Genomic DNA, 26501 nt, shown 5'->3' on the forward strand with positions numbered 1-26501 from the left:
GTGGGGGTTACTGGGTTACGAGGATAGGATAGATACGTGGATTGGATGCTCCTTGTAAGGGCCGGTGCAGACTTGAATGGCCTCCTTCTGCACTGTCAATTCTATGATTCAGATAACAAAGCTTTAAGTTTTATTTCTCGGTGTAAAGAATTCGAAAGCAATGAAATTATGATAGACTTGTATAAGGTTCTGGTCAGGTGCTCAGTCTTGGTCTCCATATTATAAAAAAGACAGAGAAGCACTGTTCTATGTTATCTCCTTCTAAAACTGCTAATGTCTCTACAATATTTCCACAGCCCTCAATTTCCCTTCCCAAAGTTCCTCTTGAAAGAGGCAAGCTGACCCTGATTCAACTACCTTTGGGAATCTGTTCCACATCTCCAAATATTGTGGCTGAATTAGGTCTCTTCTTCAATCTTCAAGAACTTCAAAAGGAAGCTCAACCCATTGGAACCTGTGGTTAAGAAATGGCAATCCGGAATAAAGGGACTTCACAAAAGTGATAGGGCATCTCATAGAATCATAGAATTTACAGTGCAGAAGAAGGCCACTCTGTCCATCGAGTCTGCTCCGGTCCTTAGAAAGGGCACCCTATTAAGCCCACACCTCTACCCTATCCCCGTAACCCCACCTAACGTTTTTGGACACTAAGGGCAATTTAGCATGGCCAATCCATCTAACCTGCACATCTTTGGGCTGTGGGAGGAAACCGGAACACCCGGAGGAAACCCACGCAGACACGGGAGAACGAGCAGATTCCGCACAGAGTGACCCAAGCCAGGAATCGAACCTGTGACCCTGGAGCTGTGAAGCAACAGTACTAACCACTGTGCTACCGGGGCGTCCAATGACTGATCCTGCATAATGACTGTTAAAGTCAAAAAGCTAAGTGCAAAGAGGATTGCCCTCTGTGAAACTCCAGTGTGCCATTCGGATAGATTAGCATTGCAGACTGCCTACAAAGAAAGTACAACCAAGCTCAGATGATAGCTGACCATTTCTGCTGCTGCATTTGGCAGCTGTCTACATTAAGATCAATGCAGATGCACAAATTGGCTGCTGTGAATCACGGCACTCCCCCCCCCCCCCAACCCCCACAGCTCCACCATCCCCTGAGAGATGATCCCATGCCAGTCCAAAATGGGTGTGTGTCGGCCTAAAGGAATGGTTAGTGGCACGTTGGAGGAGGAGGTCAATCAGACAATGCAGGCTGTTGATCGTATTGGCATAGGTATTTGGCTAATGGTCATCACACTGACTTTGTTCTAGCAAATTGTTTAAAATAATTGTGAATTAAAACAGGTTGTGTAATGGAACTTCAGAAAGTCTGTCAATTATGTATCTCAGCTTCAAATGAATTCAAAAGTAATTAAAATTAAAGTCAATGTCTATTAATAAAATATTTTTAATCATCAGTTCCTCACGCTGTGAACTTTTCCTTCAAACAAGAAGCAAACCAACACTGAATCTGGTCTCTAGATTGCTTGTCCAGTGACAATAACACTATGCTATTGTCTCTCCTCTAATTCTATTCCAATTCATGAAATGTTATGGATAAGAGAATTTTTGATTCTCCGGAATAAATGTTTCTAATTGATTTCCACTACATTGATGCAAAACCTCAGGGCTGCAGATTCCCTCGAGTCACTTCCTCACCACCACCACCACCACCACCCCCCCACCAACCACAATTGAACCAAATCTCACAAGCTCCCCTTCATTAGAGTGGCAATAAGCTAGAAATACAATCATCAGCCTGAGCATGCCTTCCCAACAATCTTTCTGCGGCTCTCGGTTAGATAAGGCAAGTAATAAAACAGAATGCATTGTTCAAGACTCTTATATTTTCAAGATGAAAATTATGAATCAGTGATCTGGATTATTATAAAAGATTCTTTAGTATAATTTTCAGAACACAATTAATAAAACTGAAATTTGACTTGGTGAAATTTGTCTGGATATGGTAATATGGCATAACACGCTGTTATAACACAGCACATCATCAAACTCATTCCAAACAATGTCACAGGACATCCAACATCATATTTTAAAATGCCTGGTTTTCAGCATGGGTTTCTGACACACTTGATATCTCATTCGTGTATAGAAGCAAAGCTATCTTAATGAGAGAGGAAGCATTTCATTCGAGAATCTGAAGGTTACAAGTGATATCTAGTGACTTTAAATCATCCTTGGGATTTAGAATCCTACATACAGTAACTAGCCAGCTGCACTAAAAGTGGCAAGCTATGTTAGCAGCTAAACATCACAATAAGGTATCAAACTCCAGACTAACTGTGAGTGATGCTACAGGAGGTCAGGTAATAGAATATTTTATTGTCCAAAGCAGTTGAGAGCACTACAATATTTTCAATGCTCAGTGCTAGCACCTTCTGACTGATTTATTACAATTGTGACCCTAGGGTTCATTTATGATTAAAATTCTTTCCCAAGTATTTTAATAGCACTACAATGAAATGTGAGACTAACTTATTTTTGGTCAATGATTATTTCATCATGTGGAAGCAAACCTGACAATTCTGAAGCCCATCACCTGGGATACTGAAGCACAAATGAACCTGTCCCATTTATAAAATCTTCCCTGTTGAAAATAAAGCTGTCAAGACCAATTTGCATTTCTACTGAATTTTTGCAACTTCAGACGTTTTATAAAAACCACCAAATCCCTTCAGATACATCTCCACTTATGCACTGAAAAAAATCAATCAGCGATTAAAGTGAAAGGGATTAAAAGTAATAAAACTGAAATATCATCAAATCACTTTTTGTGCAAGAGGATTGCTGACAAAATAAACTGATTAGAAACAGAATTGGATGAGACAGTACCAATACTGAGAACCAATCCACCTCACAACAGGTGCAGTGGAATTATTTTTTTTTATATAAAACTGTTTTTATACGAAAAGGAGAGTGACAAAGCAAATTGGTTCTTCAATATACTGAGCCCCAGAGAGGTGCAACTTAAAATCTGCAATTCTGTACAAACCAAATTCTAGATAAGATGAACACATTAGGCCGAGGAGGGCACAGTCATCTTGGGCCTCTTTAGTATTTGTACATCTGCCGGATTACAAAATGACAATGGCTAAGGCCTGGATTCCTGTCTGGCAAAGTGGATAATGCAGAAAACCGAAAAGGAAGAAGAAATAAAAAATGAAATAAAATGGGATGAAAGCCAAAGGCCAGGATTCCCCGGGTCTGCCAGCTGCGTGTTTCTCAGCTACGTGCCCTTCACTGGTGGCGGGTTTCTATGTTCCCGCCGATTGTCAATGGGACTTTCCATTGTAACCACTCCACGGGGCTGCGCTGCCGGCAGAAAAATTGAATCGCAACGACCTGGAGAATTTTGGGCAAAATATAATCTATTTGCTAAAACACAGTATTGTGCAGGGAAAACAAGGGACCATTGCCTGAAGCCACTGCTGAGGAGGTTTCTTGATTCTCAGTCAAATGAGCCTGACTGGGGAGCACTGTTGGACAAAAGAAGGGAAAAATAATTCATGACTAATCACATAAAAATATGCTTCTTCTTGAATGAGTGTCTTCAAAGATCATCCCACATTTCAAAAATAGTATTAATTGTATATCAATTATTCTTAATTATATACAGGTGGAGGACATTTATTGGGTTTCCCTGGAGGGTGGTTACTCCTATGTCACCCACTTTGCACCCTCACTGCAGGTTGAATGACCACATTGTTTTCAATACTATGATGAATGGAGAAAAATTATATATAATGGGGCATCATGGTAGCTAGCACAGCTGCCTCACAGCGCCAGGGACCCAGGTTCAATTCCGGCCTTGGGTCACTGTCTGTGTGGAGTTTGTACGTTCTCCCTGAGTCCAGATGCTCTGGTTTCCTCCCACAGTCCCAAAGATGTGCAGGTTAGGTGGATTGGCCACGCTAAATTGCCCCTTAATGTCCAGGGAATTTCAGGTTAGGCTATGGGGTTACAGGATAGGGGGAGTGGGCATAGGTACAGTGTCATTTGAAGGGTCATTACAGACTCGATGGGCTGAATGGCCTCCTTCTGCACTGTAGATTCTATAACCCCTCTGGCCCACCGTGTTCAACAAGAGCAGTCCATCTGCTCTTGGAAGTGCATGATAAAATAGGACTGAGTCAGCACGGCTTTGTCAAGGGAGGTCACGTCTGACAAATCTGTTAGATTTCTTAATAATAATAAGGTAGCATAGTGATTAGCACAATTGCTTCACTGCGCCAGGGTCCCAGGTTCAATTCCTGACTTCGGTCACTGTGTGTGTGAAGTCTGCACATCCTCCCCGTGTGTGCTTGGGTTTTCTCCGGGTGCTCCGGTTTCCTCCCACAGTCCAAAGATGTGCAGGTTAGGTGGATTGGCCATGCTAAATTGCCCTTAGCGTCCAAAATTGCCTTTAGTGTTGGGTGGGGTTGCAAGGACAGAGTGGAGGTGTGGGTTTGGATGGGGTGCTCTTTCCAAGAGCCGGTGCAGACACGATGGGCCAAATGGCCTCCTTCTGGAATGTAAATTCTAATACTCTAATAATAATCGCTTATTGTCACAAGTAGGCTTCAATGACGATACTGTGAAAAGCCCCTAATCACCACATTCCGGCACTTGTTTGGGGAGGCCGGTACGGGAATTGAACCTGCGCTGCTGGTCTTGTTCTTCCCACTGTGCTAAACCAGGAAGTTAGACAAAGGAGAACCTGTGGACGTGATTTATTTAGATTTCCAGACGGCCTTTGACAAGGTGCCGCATAGGAGACTATTAAATAAGTTAAGGGCCCATAGTCTTAAGGGTAAGATCCTGGCATGGATAGAGGATTGGCTGACTGGCAGAAGGCAGAGAGTGGGGATAAAGGGGTCTTTTCCAGGATGGCAGCCAGTGACTAGTGGTGTACCTCAGGGGTTGGTGCTGGGACCACAACTTTTCACAATATACATTAATGATCTGGAAGAAGGAACTGAAGATACTGTTGCTAAGTTTGTAAATGATACAAAGATCTAATAATATAATCGCTTATTGTCACAAGTAGGCTTCAATTAAGTTACTGTGAAAAGCTCCGAGTATTGAGTAAGCAAGGGGGCTGCAGCAGGATTTGGACAGGCTAAGAGAGCGGGCAATAAAGTGGTAGATGAAATACAATATGGAAAAATGTGAGGTTATGCAATTTGGAAGGAGGAATTTAGGCATAGGCTATTTTTTTAATGAGGAAATGTTTAGGAAGTCAGAAGCACAAAGGGACTAGGGAGTCCTTGTTCACAATTCTCTTAAGATTAACGTGCGGGTTCAGTCGGCAGTTAGGAAGACAAATGCAATGTTAGCATTCATATGAAGGGGGCTAGAACACAAGACCAGGGATGTACTTCTGAGACTGTATAAGACTCTGATCAGACACCATTTGGAGTATTGTGAGCAGTTTTGGGCCCTATATCTAAGGAAAGGTGTGCTGGCCTTGGAAAGGGTCCAGAGGAGGCTCACAAGAATGATCCCTGGAATGAACAGATTGTAGTATGAGGAATGGTTGCAGACTCTGGGTCTGTACTCGTTGGAGTTTAGAAGGATGTGGGGGAAACGTATTGAAACTTACAGGATACAGTGAGGGCTCGATAGAATGGACGTGGAGAGGATGTTTGTAGGAAAAATTAGAAGCAGAGGACACAATCTCAGACTAAAGGGACGATCCTTTAAAACAGAGATGAGGAGGGATTTCTTCAGCCAGAGGGTGGTGAATCTGTGGAACTCTTTGCCACAGAAGGCTGTGGAGACCAAATCACTGAGTGTAATTAAGACAGAGACAGATAGGTTCTTGATTAATAAGGGGATCAGGGGTTATTAGGAGAAGGCAAGAGAATGGGGATGAGAAAAAATTCATGATTGAATGGCGGAGCAGACTCGATGGGCCGAATGGCCTAATTCTGCTTCTATGTCTTATGGTCTGGTGATTAAAATATTGGCAGTGTGACACTCACCAAAGTCAGGCTTCTCACACCACAAGCATTTTAACAGGCATGTTTTGGGCAGCATGAGACCCTCGTTCCAGGCTACCAATGGCCTTATTGCTACTGAAACACCACAATCTGATTATGTAAATCAGACTCCGACTATATAACTGCAGTGTGAGGTTAGTGCAGAGTGCCAGCCTTGTCAGGAAAACACAGCAAGCAGAAAAGGGACAAAAAGATAAACTTATTTACTTTATTGAAAAAATATTTCTCCCTGCCCTAGGTTTGCCACAATCACTTGACCTCAACACAAATCTCCTACTCTCTTCAATCTACCTTGCCAGGGACTGACCCCACAATATTCAAAAAGTGGGTTGGGGCAGCCATGAGGAAATTCCTATCATTGTTTTTTCTTCTTGCTAACTAATGATTTGTATAGATTCAGCATTACCTCTGTCATTTCGTACTCCAATCTAAACTTGGATACCATGTACTTTATAGAATCAATGTGCCCTAAAGATCAGAAGCGCAATATCTCTCTGCTCTTCCATTTAATGACCACTATTGGGTAGATTTCCTCTCCTTGCTCATCCTCCTGGAATGCATCCCCTCACAGTTGCGTGTTAATTTTCACTATGGCATCTATCTTCCCAATTTACTAATTTGTCTGTCTTCCTGAAGTCACTTTCTGTTCTGTTAACAAACCTCTCCTTTTTATATATTGGCTACAAATATATATATTAATAATAATCTTTATTGTCACAAGTAGGCTCACATTAACACTGCAATGAAGTTACTGTGGAAAAACCCCTAGTCGCCACATTTCGGCGCCTGTTCGGGTACAGAAAGGGAGAATTCAGAATGTCCAAATTACCTCATAGCACATCATTCAGGACTTGTGGGAGGAAACCGGAGCACCCGGAGGAAACCCACGCAGACACAAGGAGAACGTGCAGACTCCACACAGATAATGACCCAAGCCGAAAATCGATCCTGGGACGCTGGAGCTGTGAAGCAACGGTGGTAATCACTGTGCTACTGTGCATCACTGATTTTAATTGCTCCGTCGTTGAGAGTCGTGACTTCAGCTGCCAAGCTTCTATATCTGGAATGTCCTCTCTAAACTTCCCTAGATCTTTACCTTTCCTCTTTTAATAAATTCCTTAAAAATTTCACCAACCTTTGAATATTTGAACAACGGCTCCTATGAAGTACCATTGGATATATTACTGTATTAAAAGGAGTTAGGTATACATAAGTTGTTGCTGTTGTGCATGTGTTTTAAATGTTTGTTGATTTTATAATTAAGGTACAAGGACTAAAGGGAATTTGGCACCATGGATAGCCAGTTGGTTAAAGGGCAGAAAACAGAGAGTGATTACTGAACATATTTGGACTGGAGAGATATGACCGTGGTGACCATGAAGTAATTATTTCCACTTCTAAGCAGGTGAAAGCTGGAGAAGTGGAGCATCGTGAGGTTGTCTGTGGGCTTGCGGCAAAGCAAAGTGCTGAGGTGACCGTCCTTGATGGAGATGAGTGTGTCCAAGAATGCAACAGAATTTGGAGAATAGTCCATGGTGAGTCTGGTGGTGGGATGGAATTTATTGATCTCATCGTGTAGTCGTTTCCAGCTTTCACCCAAAACACATTAAAGAAGCCATCCCCAATGGACAAGCCCTCTGTATACACAGGATCTGCTCAGACGAGGAGGAGCGTAACAGACACCTACAGATGCTGAAAGATGCCCTCGTACGAACGGGATATGGCGCTCGACTCATCGATCGACAGTTCCAACGCGCCACAGCAAAAAACCGCAATGGTACATGCAGGTAAGTGGCGTTCGTAAGACGGCAGGTGAGGGCATTCCCACTGTTGCCAACACGCAGGATCCAGGATAGGGTGCTCTCGGGGGCGTGGGTTGGAGAGGGCAAGGTCTCGGCGATCTACCAGGAGATGCAGGAGGAGGAGGCCTCGGTGGAGGAGCTAAAAGGTAAATGGGAGGAGCAGCTTGGGGAGAGAGACGAGGGTACGTGGGCGGACCCCCTCGGTAAGGTAAATTCTTCCTCCTCTTGCACCAGGCTTAGCCTGATACAATTTAAGGTTCTGTACAGGGCGCACATGACTGGGGCAAGGCTGAGTCGGTTTTTTGGGGTAGAGGACAGGTGTGTGAGGTGTTCGGGGAGCCCGGCAAACCACGCCCACATGTTCTGAGTGTGCTCAGCGCTGGATGAGTTCTGGAGGGACGTTGGGAGGACGGTGTCGAAGATGGTGAACAACCGGGTTAAGCCGACCTGAGGGCTCGCAATATTTGGGGTATCGGACGAGCTGGGAGTGCAGGAGGCGAAAGAGGCCGGTATTCTGGCCTTTGCGTCCCTGGTAGCCCGGCGGAGGATTCTGTTGCAGTGGAAGGATGCGAGGCCCCCAAGTGTGGAAGCCTGGATCAGCGACATGGCAGGGTTTATTAAATTAGAGAGGGTCAAATTTGCCTCAAGAGGATCTGTGCAAGGGTTCTTCAGGCGGTGGCAACCGTTCCTAGACTTTCTAGCGGAGCGTTAGGAGACGGTCAGCAGCAGCACCAACCCGGGGGTACTCTGTGTTTACTATTGTATTTATTATCGTTTAATGGGGGGCATGTAGAACAAAGAACAAAGAAAATTACAGGACAGGAACAGGCCCTTCCAGCCTGCGCCGATCCAGATCCTTTATCTAAACCTGTCTCCTATTTTCCAAGGTCTACTTCCCTCTGTTGCCGCCCGTTCATATACCTGTCTAGATGCCTCTTAAATTATGCTATCAAGCCCGCCTCTACCACCTCCGCTGGTAAAGTGTTCCAGGCACCCACCACCCTCTGCGTAAAAAGCTTTCCACGCACATCTCCCTTAAACTTTCCCCCTCTCACCTTGAAATCGTGACCCCTTGTAATTGACACCCCCACTCTTGGAAAAAGTTTGTTGCTATCCACCCTGTCCATACCTCTCATAATTTTGTATACCTCAATCAGGTCCCCCCTCAACCTCCGTCTTTCCAACGAAAACAATCCTAATCTACTCAACCTTTCTTCATAGCTAGCACCCTCCATACCAGGCAACATCCTGGTGAACCTCCTCTGCACCCTCTCCAAAGCATCCACAACCTTCTGGTAATGTGGTGACCAGAACAGCACGCAGTATTCCAAATGTGGCCTAACCAAAGTCCTATACAACTGTAACATGACCTGCCTACTCTTGTACTCAATACCCCGTCCGATGAAGGCAAGCATGCTGTATGCCTTCTTGACCACTCTATCAACCTGCGTTGCCACCTTCAGGGTACAATGGACCTGAACTCCCAGATCTCTCTATACATCAATTTTCCCCAGGACCCTTCCATTGACCATATAGTCCGCTCTTGAATTTGATCTTCCAAAATGCATCACTTCGCATTTGCCTGGATTGAACTCCATCTGCCACATCTCTGCCCAACTCTCCAATCTATCTATATTTTGTTGTATTCTCTGACAGTCCTCCTCGCTATCTGCAACTCCACTGTATCATCTGCAAACTTGCTAATCAGACCACCTATATCTTCCTCCAGGTCATTTATGTAGATCACAAACAACAGTGGTCTGAGCACGGTCCCTGTGGAACACCACTAGTCACCCGTCTCCATTTTGAGACACTCCCTTCCACCACTACTCTCTGTCTCCTGTTGCCCAGCCAGTTCTTTATCCATCTAGCTAGTACACCCTGAACCCCATACAACTTCACTTTTGCCATCAACCTGCCATGGGAAACCTTATCAAATGCCTTACTAAAGTCCATGTATATGACATCTACAGCCCTTCCCTCATCAATTAACTTTGTCACTTCCTTAAAGAATTCTATTAGGTTTGTAAGACATGACCTTCCTTGCACAAAACCATGCTGCCCATCACTGATAAGTCTATTTTCTTCCAGATGTGAATAGGTCCTATCCCTCAGTATCTTCTCCAACAGTTTGCCTACCATTGACGTCAAGCTCACAGGTCTGTAATTCACTGGATTTTCCCTGCTACCCTTCTTAAACAAAGGGACAACATTAGCAATTCTCCAGTCCTCCGGGACCTCACCCGTGCTGAAGGGTGCTGCAAAGATATCTGTTAAGGCCCCAGCTATTTCGACCCTCGCTTCCCTCAGTAACCTGGGATAGATCCCATCCGGTCCTGGGGACTTGTCCACCTTAATGTCTTTTAGAATACCCTAACCTTCCCCTTTCCGTATGACAAATTGACCTAGAGTATTTAAACATCCATCCCTAGCCTCAACATCCGTCTTGTCCCTCTCCTTTGTGAATACCGATGCAAAGTACTCATTAAGAATCTCACCCATTTCCTCTAAGTCCACGCATAAATTCCCTCTCTTGTCTTTGAGTGGGCCAATCCTTTCCCTAGTTACCCTCTTGCTCCTTACATACAAATAAAAGGCTTTGGGATTTCCCTTAACCCTGTTAGCCAAAGATATTTCATGACCCCTTTTAGACCTTTTTATTGCGCGTTTGAGATTCGTCCTACTTTCCCGATATTCCTCCAAAGCTTCATCAGTTTTGAGTCGCCTCGATCTTACACATGCTTCCTTTTTCATCTTAGCTAGTCTCACAATTTCACCCGTCATCCATAGTTCCCTAATCTTGCCATTTCTATCTCTCATTTTCACAGGAACATGTCTGTCCTGCACTCTAATCAACCTTTCCTTAAAAGACTCCCACATTTCAAATGTGGATTTACCCTTAAACAGCTGCACCCAATCCACATTCCCTAGCTCCTGCCGAATTTTGTTATACTCTGCCTTTCCCCAATTTAGCACTCTTCCTTTCGGACCACTCTTGTCCTTGTCCAAGAGTATTCTAAAACTTACGGAATTGTGATCGCTATTCCCAAAGTAATCACCGACTGAAACATCAACCACCTGGCCGGGATCATTCCCCAATACCAGGTCCAGTATGGCCCCTTCCCGAGTTGGACTATTTACATACTGCTCTAAAAAACTCTCCTGGATGCTCCTTACAAACTCTGCTCCATCTACGCCTCCAACACTACACGAATCCCATTCAATGTTGCGGAAGTTAAAATCTCCCATCACAACCACCCTATTGCTCCTACATTTTTCTATAATCTGTCTGCATATTTGTACCTCTACTTCATGCTCACTTTTGGGAGGCCTGTAGTAAAGTCCCAACAATGATACTGCGCCCTTCCTATTTCTTAGCTCCACCCATATTGCCTCAGTGCTCGAATCCTCTATCGTGCCCTCCTTAATCACAGCTGTGATATCATCTCTGACGAGTAATGCAACTCCTCCACCCCTTCTACCTCCCTCTCTATCCCTCCTGAAGCACCCTCGGATATTCAGTTGCCAGTCCTGCCCTTCCCTCAACCAAGTCTCAGTAATACCTGGGGGGGAATGTGTGATATAGCTATACTCTGTTTATTTATGCAATTTTTGTTGTTTCTCTTATTTTTGTTTGTTGTTGAAAATGTGAAAAATTTTGAATAAAAATTATTTATTAAAAAAAAGATGCTGCCTGACCTGCTGAGATTTTCCAGCATTTTCTCTTTGGTTTCAGATCCCAGCATCCGCAGTAATTTGCTTTTATTTTAAATCTGATCTAATACTCTGTCAAGCACTGCCCAGGAACACAATTGCAAACACGGATGCCCTGAGTAACCTCCCACTGCCCATTGAAAGAGGTCATCATAACCTTGAACTTCCTGGATACCATGCCATTTTCCGAAGCAGATTAAAGTGTGGACCCAAAAGGGCTCCACGCTGGCAAAATTGCGCCATACGATCCTCAGTGACAGAATCAGAGGACACCCCACGGATGACATGAAGCCCTTCCTTACGAAACAACAAGAGCCAAATGTAGAAGATGGCATCATCCTGTGGAGAGCCTGAGTGGTCATCCCCTTCTCAGGTCGGCACCTAATCCTGACAGAATTACAAAATGAACACCCGGGGTGTCCAAGATGAAAATGCTTGCAAGCATTTCAATGTCTGGCGGTCCGGGTTTGATAGAGACATCGATAATCTGGTGAAGCAATGCTCCAATTTCGGCCTCTGTGCACCCATGGGAATGGCCAGGAACACCATGTGGGTGCACATGGACTTTGCTGGCACGTTCTTGAGATCTATGTTCCTTATTAGGCAACGCCGACTCAAAATGGTTAGAAGTACATCATATGTCCTCCATGAATTCTCATGTAACAATACCGGCAAAGTTTATGTACCTACAGCATACTAGAGATCCTCATATCCTTTCCAGTGTAGACTTTCAGGCATTCATGAAGTTGAATGGCATTAGACATACCTGAATGCTATCTACCACCAATCATCCAATGGCCCTGTCGAACAGGCAGTTCAAACATTCAAAACCGGAATGAAGAAACAGCCTGCTGGTTCCCTAGATACAAAAGTGACCCGTTTCCTCTTTGATTCTAGAACCATGCCACACATGACAACATGAGTCGTGCCAGCAAAATTATTAAGTTTTTTTTTAAAAAAAATTTTTATTAAGGTTTTCACAAAATATAAACAACAAAACAATATTAACAGAACAACCATGGTAAAACCCAAGAACAACACCCACCCAACTACAAAAGCAACTACTAAAACAAAAACAAAAAAAAACAAACAACAAAAAGGAAAGAGATAACACCCGCCACATCCAACAAACCCATGTACACAATTCTCCCTCCCAACGAACCCCCCCCCCCCCCCCCCCCCCCCCGGTTGCTGCTGCTGCCGGCCTATTTCCCTACCGTTCCGCCAGGAAGTCCAGGAAAGGCTGCCACTGCCTAAAGAACCCCTGTACTGATCCCCTCAGGGCAAATTTCACCTTCTCCAATTTGATGAACCAAGCCATATTATTGATCCAGGCCTCCATGCTTGGGGGCCTCGCATCCTTCCATTGAAGCAAGAACCTCCGCTGGGCTACTAGGGACGCAAAGGCCAGAACACCGGCCTCTTTCGCCTCCTGCACTCCCGGCTCCACTGCAACCCCAAAAATTGCGAGTCCCCAGCCTGGCTCGACCCTGGATCCTACCACCCTCGACACTGTCCTTGCTGTCCCCTTCCAAAACTCCCCCAGCGCTGGGCATGCCCAAAACATATGGGCGCGGTTCACTGGGCTCCCCGAGCACCTAGCACACCTGTCTTCGCCCCCGAAATACCTACTCATCCTCGTCCCAGTCATGTGGGCCCTGTGCAGCACCTTGAACTGTGTGAGGCTAAGCCTCGCACAGGAAGAGGAGGAATTCACCCTTTCCAGGGCATCCGCCCACGTCCCCTCCTCAATCTCCTCACGCAGCTCATCTTCCCATTTACCCTTCGGCTCCTCCACCGAGGCCTCATGTACCTCCTGCATTACGCGGTACACGTCCAAAATCCTCCCTCCTCCAACCCACACCCGCGAGAGCACCCTGTCCCGTACCCCACGTGGGGGCAACAGAGGGAACCCCTCCACCTGCCGCCTGGCAAATGCCCTAACCTGCATGTACCTAAACATGTTCCCCGGGGGGGAGCCCAAACTTCCCCTCCAACTCGCCCAGGCTCGCGAACCTCCCCTCCACAAACAGGTCCCTCAACCTCCTAATACCTACCCTGTGCCAGCCCAGAAATCCGCCATCGATGCTCCCTGGAACAAACCGGTGGTCCCCCCGTATCGGGGACTCCATTGAAACCCCCACCTCCCCCCATGCCGTCTCCATTGCCCCCAACTTTTGAGGGTAGCCGCCACCATGCGGCTCGTGGTATACCTCGTTGGAGGGAGCAGCAACGGCGCCGTTACCAGCGTCTCCAAGCTCGTGTCCACACAGGACGCCATCTCCATCCTCTTCCATGCTGCCCCTTCCCCGTCCATTACCCACTTACTCACCATCGCTGCGCTGGCAGCCCAATAGTACCCACAGAGGTTGGGCAGCGCCAGCCCCCCCCCCCCCTATCCCTGTCCCAAGAACACCCTTCTCACCCTCTGAGTCCCATGCGCCCATACAAATCCCGTAATACTCCTGTTGACCCTCCTAAAAAAGGCCTTTGGGATAAGGATGGGAAGGCACTGAAACAAGAACAAAAACCTCGGGAGTACCGTCATCTTGACGGACTGCACCCTACCCGCCAGTGACAGCAGTAACATATCCCACCTTTTGAAATCCTCCTCCATTTGCTCCACCAACCTTGTGAGGTTGAGCTTGTGCAGGGCCCCCCAGCTCCTAGCCACCTGGACTCCCAGGTACCTAAAGCTCCTTCCTGCCTGCTTCAGTGGGAGCCTACCAATCTGCTCCTCCTGATCCCCCGGGTGCACCACGAGCAGCTCGCTCTTACCCAGGTCGAGCTTATACCCAGAAAAGCCCCCAAATTCGCTGAGAATCCTCATCACCTCCGGCATTCCCCCCACCGGGTTCGCCACATACAGCAACAGGTCGTCTGCATAAAAGCGATACTCGATGCTCCTCCCCACCCCGCACCAGGCCCCTCCATTTCCCCGACTCCATCAACGCCATGGCCAGGGGCTCAATTGCCAACGCAAAGAGCAAGGGGGACAGGGGACACCCCTGTCTCGTCCCCCGGTGCAGCCGAAAGTACTCCGACCTCCTCCTATTCATGGCTACACTGGCCATCGGGGCCTCATAAAGCAACCTCACCCAACGGACAAACCACTCCCCAAACCCAAACCTTTCCAACACCTCCCACAGATACCCCCACTCGACCCTATCAAAGGCCTTCTCCGCATCTAATGCCACCACTATCTCCGCCTCCCCTCCCACAGCCGGCATCACAATGACATTGAGAAGCCTTCGTACATTGGTATTCAACTGTCTTCCCTTTACAAACCCCGTCTGGTCCTCGTGAATGACCCACGGCACACAATCCTCTATTCTTGTAGCTAAGATCTTTGCCAACAGCTTTGTGTCTACATTTGGCAGCGAGATCGGCCTATATGACTCACACTGCAGAGGGTCCTTGTCCCGCTTAAGGATCAAGGAAATCAGCGCCCGTGACATAGCTGGGGGAAAAGCCCCCCCTCCCTTGCCTCGTTAAAGGTCCGAACCAACAGGGGGCCCAACAGGTCCGCATACATTTTATAAAATTCAGCCGGAAACCCATCCGGTCCCGGCGCCTTCCCCGACTGCATGCTCCCTATCCCTTTAACCAGCTCCTCCAGCTCAATCGGCGCCCCCAGTCCCTCCTCCACCTTCGGAAATCGCAGCTTGTCCAAGAAGCGCCCCATCCCCACCCCCCCTCCACTGGGGGTTCAGACCGGTACAGTTCCCCATAAAAGTCCCTAAAGACCCCATTAACTTCTACCCCCCTCCGCACCACCTTCCCATCTCTATCCTTCACTCCCCCAATCTCCCTGGCCGCGTCTCGCTTTTGGAGCTGGTGTGCCAGCATCCTACTCGCCTTCTCCCCGTATTCATACAGCGCTCCCTGTGCTTTCCTCCACTGAGCTTCCGCCTTTCTGGTGGTCAGTAGATCGAACCTGGCCTGAAGGCTACGCCGCTCCCCCAGCAATCCCTCCTCCGCAGCCTCCGCATATCTCCTATCCACCCTCACCATCTCCCCTACCAATCTCTCCCTCTCCCTCTCCCCTCCCCTCTCCCTATGGGTTCGGATGGAAATCAACTTCCCTATAATCACCGCCTTCAGTGCCTCCCAGACCGTCCCCACTCGGACCTCCCCGTTATCGTTGGCTTCAAGGTACCTCTTGATACACCCCCGAACCCTCCCGGCCACCTCCTCGTCTGCCAGCAGTCCCACCTCCAAGCGCCAGAGCAGACGCTGGTCCCTCTCCTTCCCCAGCCCGAGGTCCACCCAGTGCAGGGCATGATCCAAAATGGTTATAGCAGAGTATTCAGCATCCTCCACCCTCGAAACCAGCCCCCTGCTCAGGACAAAAAAATCAATCCTGGAATAGGCCTTATGCACGTGGGAGAAAAAAGAGTACTCCCTGGCCCTTGGCCTCGCAAACCTCCAGGGATCCACCCCTCCCATCTGACCCATAAACCCCAGCAAAATTATTAATGGGACAACGACTGCGGAGACCTAAAAGAGAAATTATGATATCAGAAGTCGCGGAAGGACCTTCAGAATAGGAGATGCTGTCTATGTGTGGATCTTTGAAGATAGTTCACAGTGGATCCCAGGACTCTTGCTGGAATAGGCTGGTCCAGTTTCTTACAAAGTCCAGGAAGGTTGTGAAAAAATATCTGGGCTACCCGAGAAGCTGGGAACCCATTCCAGTGAGATGATTTCAGTAGAACCTACGCCCTTTTAAAAAAAAAATAATTTTTATTGAAAATTTTGATTTTATACAACATTGACGCACCTTGGTAAAATACCGAAAATAACAATAATATTAACAATCATATACATTCGCCCCATCCCCATGAACAACCCAGCATTTTTACAAACACACTATAAAGTTACAGAATAAACACTACAATAATGCACCCCCCCCCCCCCCCCCCCCCGGGTTGCTGCTGCTATTGACCACGTTACTTATCTCTGAGCCACGAAGTCCAGAAAAGGCTGCCATCGTTTATAGAACCCTTGTATTGATCCTCTCAGGGCAAATTTGACCTTTTCCAATTTTATAAATCCCGCCATGTCACTGATCCAGGTCTCCAGGCTTGGGGGCCTCGCATCCTTCCATTGTAACAGAATCCTTCGACGGGCTACTAGGGACGCAAAGGCCAGGACACCGGCCTCTTTCGCCTCCTGCACTCCCGGCTCTACCGCAACTCCAAAAATCGCGAGTCCCCACCCTGGTTTGACCCTGGATCCAACCACACTCGACACCGTCCCCGCCACCCCCTTCCAGAATTCTTCCAGTGCTGGGCATGCCCAGAACATATGGGCGTGGTTCGCTGGACTCCCCGAACATCTGGTGCACTTGTCCTCACCCCCAAAGAACCTACTCATCCTAGTCCCGGACATGTGGGCCCGGTGCAGCACCTTAAATTGGATGAGACTAAGCCTCGCACATGAGGAGGAAGAGTTGACTCTCTCCTAGGCCTCCGCCCAAGTCCCGTCCTCTATCTGCTCCCCGAGCTCCTCCTCCCATTTAGCCTTCAGCTCCTCTACTGACGACTCCTCCACCTCCTGCATTACCGTATAGATGTCAGACACCTTCCCCTCTCCTACCCACACCCCCGAAAGCACTCTGGCCATCGTCCCCTGCGAGGGCAGCAAAGGGAATCCCTCTACCTGTCGCCTAGCAAACGCCTTTACCTGCAAGTATCTGAACATGTTCCCTTGGGGAAGGCCAAATTTATCTTCCAGTTCCCCCAGGCCCGCAAACCTCCCGCCAATAAACAGGTCCCTCAATTTGCTGATGCCCGCCCTTTGCCACCCCCTGAATCCCCCATCCGTGTTCCCCGGGATGAACCGATGGTTGCCACCCAGTGGAGCCTCCATCGAGCCCCCCGTTTCCCCCCGATGCCGTCTCCGCTGTCCCCAGATTCTTAGGGTCGCCACCACCACCGGGCTCGTGGTAAACCTCTTAGGGGAGAGCGGCAACGGTGCCGTTACCATCACCTCCAGGCTCGTACCTCTACATGACGCCATCTCCATTCTTTTCCACGCCGCCCCTCCCCCCTCCATCACCCATTTACGCACCATTGACACATTGGCTGCCCAATAGTACTCCAGAAGGTTGGGCAGGGCCAGCCCGCCTCTATCCCTTCCTCGCTCCAGGAACACCCTCCTCACTCTCGGAGTCCCATGTGCCCACACAAAGCTCAGAATACTGCTGGTCACTCTCCTAAAGAAGGCCCTGGGGATAAAGATGGGCAGGCACTGAAAAAGGAACAAGAACCTCGGAAGCACCGTCATTTTGACGGACTGTACCCTCCCCGCCAACGACAATGGCAGCATGTCCCACCCCCTGAACTCCTCCTCCATCTGATCTACCAGTCTGGTGAAGTTATGCTTGTGAAGAGTCCCCCAGTCCCTGGCCACCTGCACCCCCAGGTACCTAAAGCTCTCCGCTGCCCGAGAAACTACGCCCTTGATGCCCATTGCGAGAACCAAAGGTGTGGGGACTCAGCCTATGGAGGGCCAGACAGCCTCTTGCCCCCAGGAGTCGTTCCCCTCCCCGGCGATGAGGATTTGCTGTCCGAAATGATGACTGATCCTCTGCCAGATGTCAGCAGCAACGACGAACCTGCGTCTATGGCTCTTTGGCGCTCAACAAGGAAGCGATGATCCCCAGTTCATTTCACACCACCCCCCACCCTCCCCCTCAATCCGGCTCCGCCAACCCAAGGTCTTGTGTGAAGCGACGGAAGAGGTCTTTTTTCATGGGAGTGAGGGGGATGATTTGAACTTGAGGGGTTAGGGATATGATAATCCTCACGAGAAACATTCGCTGATTTTATCTCCCCATGGGCTTCCTAGAATACGGGTTCCTGTGGTGAGTGGGCAGAGGCCCACCCAGCTGGGCTTGTTAGCAGGGTCTTTAAAATGAAGCTCCCAGGCCCAGAACGGCAGTTGCCAAATGTCCGGAGCTGCAGCACCTCCTGGAATTATTACATTGATATAGTTCTTGTTTTCCCAAAGGGTCATGATCTGTTCGGCATGTGCCAACTGTATAATGGTACTTTGTTTAGTCTTTTTCATATCCGTGACCTTCATGCTGATTTAATGTCACATCAGTGGAAATAAAAAAAAACTATATTAACTTAAATCACAAACTGTGAGAAGAAAAATAAGCAAGTATTTATTGGTCAAGCAAGCTTGCTCTGAGAGTTCAGTTGAACCATGCATCGAAATGCGATGTATCATTTTTATTTACTATTAAATTAAAATGTCTGTTTATTTTTTGGTGTTAGCCAAACTGAAAAGGTTTAGCTTATATTCTGTCCTAAGTACTTCTCCCTTAACGAGCGAATGTTTTCACAAACTTGTTATTTGTTGTTACTGCGCTGTCAGTTTGACACAGTTGCTCACACTCTCGCCTCTGAGTCAGACAATTGTGATTCAAACCCCACAATGGATATAAACACATAGTTTAAGCAGCGACTTAAGTGCAGTACTGACAAAATACTGCACCGGTGCAATACTTTGAATGAGACAGCATGCCAAGACCCTATTTGCCTTTTCAAGTAAATATATCCAATCTTACAGTGCTACTGGAAGAACAGGAGGTTTCCCTGGCATCATCAATATTGAGGGATCACCTGATTGAGGTCTAAGATTATGAAACAGTTTGACAGGAAAGACATAGAGAAGATACATGCATTTGCAAGTGAGGCCAGAACGAGAGGCCATGAGATAGTCGCCAATAAATCTAATTGGGAATTCAGGAGCAACATCTTAACCCAGAGTAGCTAGAATGTGGAATTTGCTACCACGGGGAGTCGGTGAGGCAAACAGTATAGATGCATTGAAGGGGAAGCTGGGTAAACCAAGAGGAAAAAAGGATAGCTGGTTATGCTAATTGAGTAAAATGAAAGGTTGTAGAAGACCAGTGTGGAGGCATAACTATCTGCATGGTCTGATCTGTGCTATATATTCACTGTGACTAATCACAGTATTATGGACAATTTTGAGCACCACACAGGAGATGCAACGGCCTTAGAAAGAGTTGAGATTTACCAGGGATGAGGGATATCAGATATGAGGAGGGACTGGAACAAAGAGGTAACTGAATAGAGGTTTCCAAGATGCTGAGGGGTTTCAATTGGTCTAATAGAGAAAAATAGAGAAAAACAATTTCATGTGTCAAGTGGGTCGATAACCACTAGTAAGAGATCTACAGTGCAGATGAGAAGAATTTTTTTCCTTCAGAGAACTATCACAATTTGGAATATTCTACCTGAAAATTTGGGGAACAATGATGCTATAAATAACTTAAAAAGGGAATTGGACAGGGACATGAGGATCGTATAGGGTGACATACAAAAAGTTGGACTGAGAGCATAAGTACGATTGCTTTTTCTAAAAGCCAGTAAGGCATGATAGGCTATGCTGAGTTTCTATGATTCCATTCTGTGCACAAAGCTCTGTGAAGTTGCTGCATCCTTCAAGACAAGCAACTTCATTCCAAACATCAACTCTTCTTAATGCGGATGGCGTCGGTCCAATAAATCAAAGATGTCATTCTAGATCATTTGCCTCAGCTTTGTACAAAATGCAATGAATAAGATACAATTTGCTAGTCGAGCAGAAATGGAAAGATATATCAGATGAATACGTGGCTGAAGAGATGGTGCAAAGGGAAGGGTTTCACATTCCTTGGACATTGGGAGCAGTTCTGGGGGATGTGGCCAGTACAAATTAGATGGGTTACACTTGGGCAGGAAAGGGACTAATGTCCTAGATTTTTGCTGGGGCTGGTGGGCAGGGTTACAACTAAAATGGCAGAGGGATGGAAATCTAAGCGAGGAGACAGAGAATGGGGAAACAAGGATAAGAACGGAAAACAGAAAGGGAATAAGAAAAGTGATATCAGAATAGGAGATGCCATCTACGTGCGGATCTTTGAAGATAGTTCACAATGGATCCCAGGACTCTTACTGGAATAGGCTGGCCCAGTTTCTTACAAAGTCCGGGAAGGCTGTGAAAAAACATCTGGACCACCCGAGAAGCTGGGAACCCATTCCACCAGAGAAATCAAAGCCAGAATCAAACAGGGCCACAGTGAAAAATATGGAACGGGACAAGGAATGTTAAAAAGATAAGCCTTACGGCTTTATGCCTGAATGCGTGGTGCATTCACAATAAGGTAGATGAATTAATCGCGCAAATAGGTATGATATAGTCAGGATTACAGAGACATGGCTGCAGGGTGACCAAAAATGGGAACTGAATATCCAGGGGTATTCAGTATTTAGGAAGGACAGATAACAAGGAAAAGGCGAGGGGGTTGCATTGCTGGTTAAGAGGAAATTAACACAATTGCGAGGAAAGATATTAACTTCAACGATGTGGAATCCGTATGGGTAGAGCTGAGAAACACCAAGGGCCAAAAACTGTTTGTGGGGGTTGTACCCACAAACTGTAGTAGTGATGCTGGGAATGGCATTAAATAGGAAATTAGAGGCGCATGTGATTAAAGGAACATCTGTAATTTTGAGTGACTTTAATCTGCATTTGGATTGGGCAAATCAAATTTATTACAATATCGTATAGGAGGAATTTCTGGAGTGCGTACGGGATAGTTTTATAGACCAATATTTGAGGAACCAACTAGAGAACAGGATATCCTAGACTGGGTATTGTGTAATGAGGAAGGAATAATTGGCAATCTAGCTGTGCAAGGCCCCTTGGGGATCAGCAACCATAATATGATAGAATTCTTCATCAAGATTCTGAGACTAGATGAAGGAAATTACAATGGTATGAGGCACAAGTTGGCTACGATTGATTGGGGAACGTTACTTAAATGGATGACTGTGGATAAGCAATGGCAAACTTGGTGAACTACAATTGTTTATTCCTGTCTGGCGTAAAAAGAAATTGAGCTGGCTTAGCTCATTGGGCTAGACAACTGGTTTGTGATGCAGAACAAGGCCAGCAGCACAGGTTCAATCCCCGTACCAGCTGAGAATTCTGAATTCTCGCTCTGTGTACCCAAACAGGCGCCGGAATGTGGGGGCTAGGGGCTTTTCACAGTAACTTCAATGCAGTGTTAATGTAAGCCTACTTGTAACAATAAAGGGGCTGTTTAGCTCAGGGCTAAATCGCTGGCTTTGAAAGCAGACCAAGCAGGCCAGTTCCCGTAACAGCCTCCCCGAACAGGCGCCGGAATGTGGCGACTAGGGGCTTTTCACAGTAACTTCATTTGAAGCCTACTTGTGACAATAAGCAATTTTCATTTCATTTTCATTAAAGATAATTTACATTTACAAATGGCAAAGCTGGTCAAACCATGGCTTACAAGGAAATTAGAGATAGTATTAGATCCAAGGAAGAGGCATAAAAATTGGCCAGAAATATCAGCAGACTTGAGGATTGGGAGCAATTTAAAATTCAGCAAAGGATGAGAAATCGATTGATTAAGAAGGGGAAAATAAAATAAGAGTGTAATCTTGCGGGAAACAAAAACTGATTGTAAAAGCTTCTATAGGTGTGTGAAGAGAAAGGTTTGGTGAAGACTAGTGTAGGTCCTTTAGTCAGAAATAGGGGAATTTATAATGGGGGACAAAGAAATGGCTGACCAACTAAATACATACTTTGATTCTTTCTTCACAAAGGAATACACAAATAACACACCAGAAATGTTGGGGAACACAGGGTTTAGTGAGAAGGAAGAACTGAAGGAAATCAGTAATTAGTGGGGAAATGATGTTGGGGAAATTAATGAGATTGAAGGCCAATAAATCCCCACGGCCAGATAATCTACATCCCAGAGTATTTAAGGAAGTGACCCGAGAAATAGTGGATGCATTGGTGGTCATTTTCCAAGATTCTAAGGTGCTGGAACAGTTCCTACAGATTGGAGGGTAGCCAATGTAACAACGTTATAGACCAGTTGCCTAACATCAGTAATGTGGAAGATGCTAGTGTCCATTACAAAAGATTTAATAGCAGAACATTCGGAAAACTAATAGAATTTGACAGGGTTAGCATGGATTTATGAAAGGGAAATCATGCTTGACAAATCTACAGGAATTCTTAGAGGATGTAACTTGTAGACCTGATGAGGGGGAGCGAGTGGATGTGGTTCAGAAGGCTTTCAACAAGGTCCCACATAAGAGATTAACATGTAAAATTAATTTGCATAGGATTGGAGTAGTGTATTGAGATGGATATAAAACCGGTTGGCTGACAGGCAAAGGTGGCAAAAACGGGTCTTTTTCCTCGTGACAGACAGACTAGTTGGGTACCACAGGGATCAGTGCTAGGACACCAGTTATTCACATCATGTATCAATTATTCAGATGAGGAAGCTAAATATATCACCAAATTTGCTGAAGATACCAAGCTGGGTGGGAAGATGAGCTGGGAGGAGGATGCAGGGATGCTTCAGTGTGTTTTGGACAAGTTGAGTGAGTGAGTGGGCAAATGCATGGCAGATGCAGTGTAATCTCAATAAATGCAAAGTTATAATAATAATAATCGCTTATTGTCACCAGTTTGGTATCCACTTTGGTATCAAAAACAGGAAGGCAGGCTATTATCTGAGTAGCTATACATTGGGAGAGATGAATGTGCAACCAGACCAGGATGTCCTTGTATACCAGTCGCTGAAAGAAAGCATGCAGGTATAGGAGGCGGTGAATAAGGCAAATGGCATGTTGGCTGTCATAGCAATAAGATTAGAGTACAAGAGCAGGGTGTCTTGCTGCAATTATGCAGGGCCTTGGTGAGACCATATTGTATAAAGTTTTGTGCTCCTTATCTTTTTTGTTGAATCTTTATTGTCACAAGGAAGCTTACATTAAGACTGCAATGAAGTTACTGTGAAAAGCCCCAAGTCGCCGCATTCCGGCGCCTGTTTGGGTACACTGAGAGAGAACTCCGAATGTCCAATTCACCTAACAGCACGTCTTTCAGGACTTGTGGGAGGAAACCGGAGCACCCGGAGGAAACCCATGCAGACATGTGGTGAACATGCAGACTCCACACAGACAGTGACCCAAGCCGGAAATCAAACCTGGGTGACCAAAAGACAGAGCAAGAGTAGGAAGGCAGTGCAGGTGTCCCCTGCGGTCATCTCCCGGCAAAACAGATATACTGCTTTGGATACTGTTGAGGGAGATGGCTCACCAGGGGAAGGCAGCAGCAGCCAGGTTCATGGCACCGTGGCTGGCTCTGCTGCGCAGCAGGGCAGGAAGAATGGCAGGGCTATAGTGATAGGGGACTCAATCGTAAGGGGAATAGACAGGCGGTTCTGTGGACGCAATCGAGACTCCAGGATGGTATGTTGCCTCCCTGGTGGAAGGGTCAAGGATGTCTCGGAGCGGCTGCAGGACATTCTGGGGGAGGGGGTGAACCGCCAGCTGTTGTGGTGCACATAGGCACCAACGATATAGGCAAAAAACGGGACAAGGTCCCACAAGCTGAATTCAGGGCTTTAGGAGTTAAACTAAAAAGTAGGACCTCAAAGTTAGTAATCTCAGGATTGCTACCAGTGCCACGAGCTAGTCTGAGTAGGAATGTCAGGATAGATAGGATGAATGCGTGGCTCGAGAGATGGTGCAAGAGGGGGGGATTCAAATTCCTGGGGCATTGGAACCGACAGTACAAGAATCAGTGATTATGGGGAGCTCAGTGAATAGGCCCAGTAATACTAAAAGGAATAAAACTGGAAGAAAAAACATAAATAGTAAGCAACGCGGCAGGTTGTTACATAAAGATATGGGTTCAAAGACAAGGAAGTTAAGAGGAAATATAACTTGGGAGAGGTTACTGATCAAGGTGTTAAGACTCAAAACAGAGGTATAAAAGCCAACATAAGTGTACTTTACCTGAATGCCTGTAGTATTCGGAATAAGGTAAATGAGTTGATGGCACAAATCATCGTGAATGACTACGATTTAGTGGCCATTACTGAAACATGGTTAAAGGATGGTCAAGACTGGGAGTTAAATATCCGAGAGTATCAAACTATTCGGAAGGACAGAGTGGATGGTAAGGGAGGTGGTGTAGCTCTGTTATTTAGGATGACATCCGGGCAATAGTAAGGGATGATATCGGTGATAGTAAGGGGTGACATCGGTGATAAAGTTGAATCCATTTGAGTGGAAATCAGGGATAGTAAGGTGAAAAAGTCACTGATAGGAGTAGTCTATAGGCCACCAAATAGTAACATTATGGTGGGGCAGGCAATAAACAAAGAAATAACTGATGCATGTAGAAATGGTACAGCAGTTATCATGGGGGATTTTAATCTACATGTCGATTGGTTTAACCAGGTCGATCAAGGCAGCCTTGAGGAGGAGTTTATAGAATGTATCCGCGATAGTTTCCGAGAACAGTATGTAATGGAACCTACGAGGGAACAAGCGGTCCTAGATCTGGTCCTGTGTAATGAGACAGGATTGATTAACGATCTCATAGTTAGGGATCCTCTCAGAAGCAGTGATCACAATATGGTGGAATTTAAAATACAGATGGAGGGTGAGAAGTTAAAATCAAACAATAGCGTTTTGTGCTTAAACAAAGGAGATTACAATGGGATGAGAGAAGAGCTAGCTAAGGTAGACTGTGAGCAAACATTTTATGGTGAAACAGTTGAGGGACAGTGGAGAACCTTCCAAGCGATTTTTCACAGTGCTCAGCAAAGGTTTATACCAACAAAAAGGACGGTAGAAAGAGGGAAAATGAACCGTGGACATCTAAGGAAATAAGGGAGAGTATCAAATTGAAGGAAAAAGTATACAAAGTGGCAAAGGTTAGTGGGAGACTAGAGGACTTGGAAATCTTTAGGGGACAACAGAAAGCTACTAAAAAAGCTATAAAGAGTAAGATAGATTATGAGAGTAAACTGCTGAGAATATAAAAATAGATAGCAAAAGTTTCTCCAAATATATAAAACAAAAAAGAGTGGCTAAGGTAAATATTGGTCCTTTAGAGGATGAGAAGGGAGATTCAATAATGGGAGATGAGGAAATGGCTGAGGAACTGAACAGGGTTTTTGGGTCGGTCTTCACAGTGGAAGACACAAATAACATGCCAGCGACTGATAGAATTGAGGCTATGACAGGTGAGGACCTTGAGATGATTGTTATCACGAAGGAGGTAGTGATGGGCAAGCTAATGGGGCTAAAGTAGACAAGTCTCCTGGCCCTGATGAAATGCGTCCCAGAGTGCTAAAAGAAATGGCTAGGGAAATTGCAAATGCACGAGTGATAATTTACCAAAATTCACTAGACTCTGGGGTGGTCCTGGCAGATTGGAAATTAGCAAACGTGACACCACTGTTTAAATACGAGGTAGGCAGAAAGCGGGTAATTATAGGCCAGTGAGCTTAACTTCGGTAGTAGGGAAGATGCTGGAATCTATCAAGGAAGAAATAGCGAGGCATCTAGATGGAAATTGTCCCATTGGCAGACGCAGCATGGGATCATAAAGGGCAGGTCGTGCCTAACTAATTTAGTGGAATTTTTTGAGGACATTACCAGTGCAGTAGATAACAGGGAGCCAATGGATGTGGTATATCTGGGTATCCAGAAAGCCCTCGACAAGGTGCCACACAAAAGGTTGCTGCATAAGATAAAGATACATGGCATTAAGGGTAAAGTAGTAGCATGGATAGAGGATTGGTTAATTAATAGAAAGCAGAGTGGGGATTAATGGGTGTTTCTCTGATTGGCAATCTAGTGGTGTCCCTCAGGGATCAGTGTTGGGCCCACAATTGTTCACAATTTACATAGATGATTTGGAGTTGGGGACCAAGGGCAATGTGTCCATGTTTGCAGATGACTCTAAGATGAGTGGTAAAGCAAAAAGTGCAGAGAATACTGGAAGTCTGCAGAGGGATGTGGATAGGTTAAGTGAATGGGCTAGGGTCTGGCAGATGGAATACAATGATGACAAATGTGAGGTTATCCATTTTGGTAGGAATAACAGAAAACTGGATTAT

At 46.2% G+C, this 26501-nt stretch overlaps 1 protein-coding gene across 5 annotated transcripts in view; it reads right to left on the minus strand.

Annotated features, from left to right (window-relative positions):
* The window catches only part of cpped1 (calcineurin-like phosphoesterase domain containing 1), a 180337-nt gene that overhangs the window by 148676 nt on the left and 5160 nt on the right, over positions 1-26501 (minus strand). Inside the window, exon 1 of one of the 5 annotated variants that reach the window (XM_038819381.1) lies at positions 12279-12297. The exons of the other annotated variants lie outside the window; for them this stretch is intronic. The gene's annotated coding sequence lies outside the window, so the exon portion shown is untranslated. Of the gene's footprint in view, positions 1-12278; positions 12298-26501 lie in introns of those variants that run through there. 5 annotated transcript variants of the gene reach the window in all.

The sequence above is a fragment of the Scyliorhinus canicula genome, chromosome 15, assembly GCF_902713615.1.
Source record: "Scyliorhinus canicula chromosome 15, sScyCan1.1, whole genome shotgun sequence".
Lineage (NCBI taxonomy): Eukaryota > Metazoa > Chordata > Chondrichthyes > Carcharhiniformes > Scyliorhinidae > Scyliorhinus > Scyliorhinus canicula.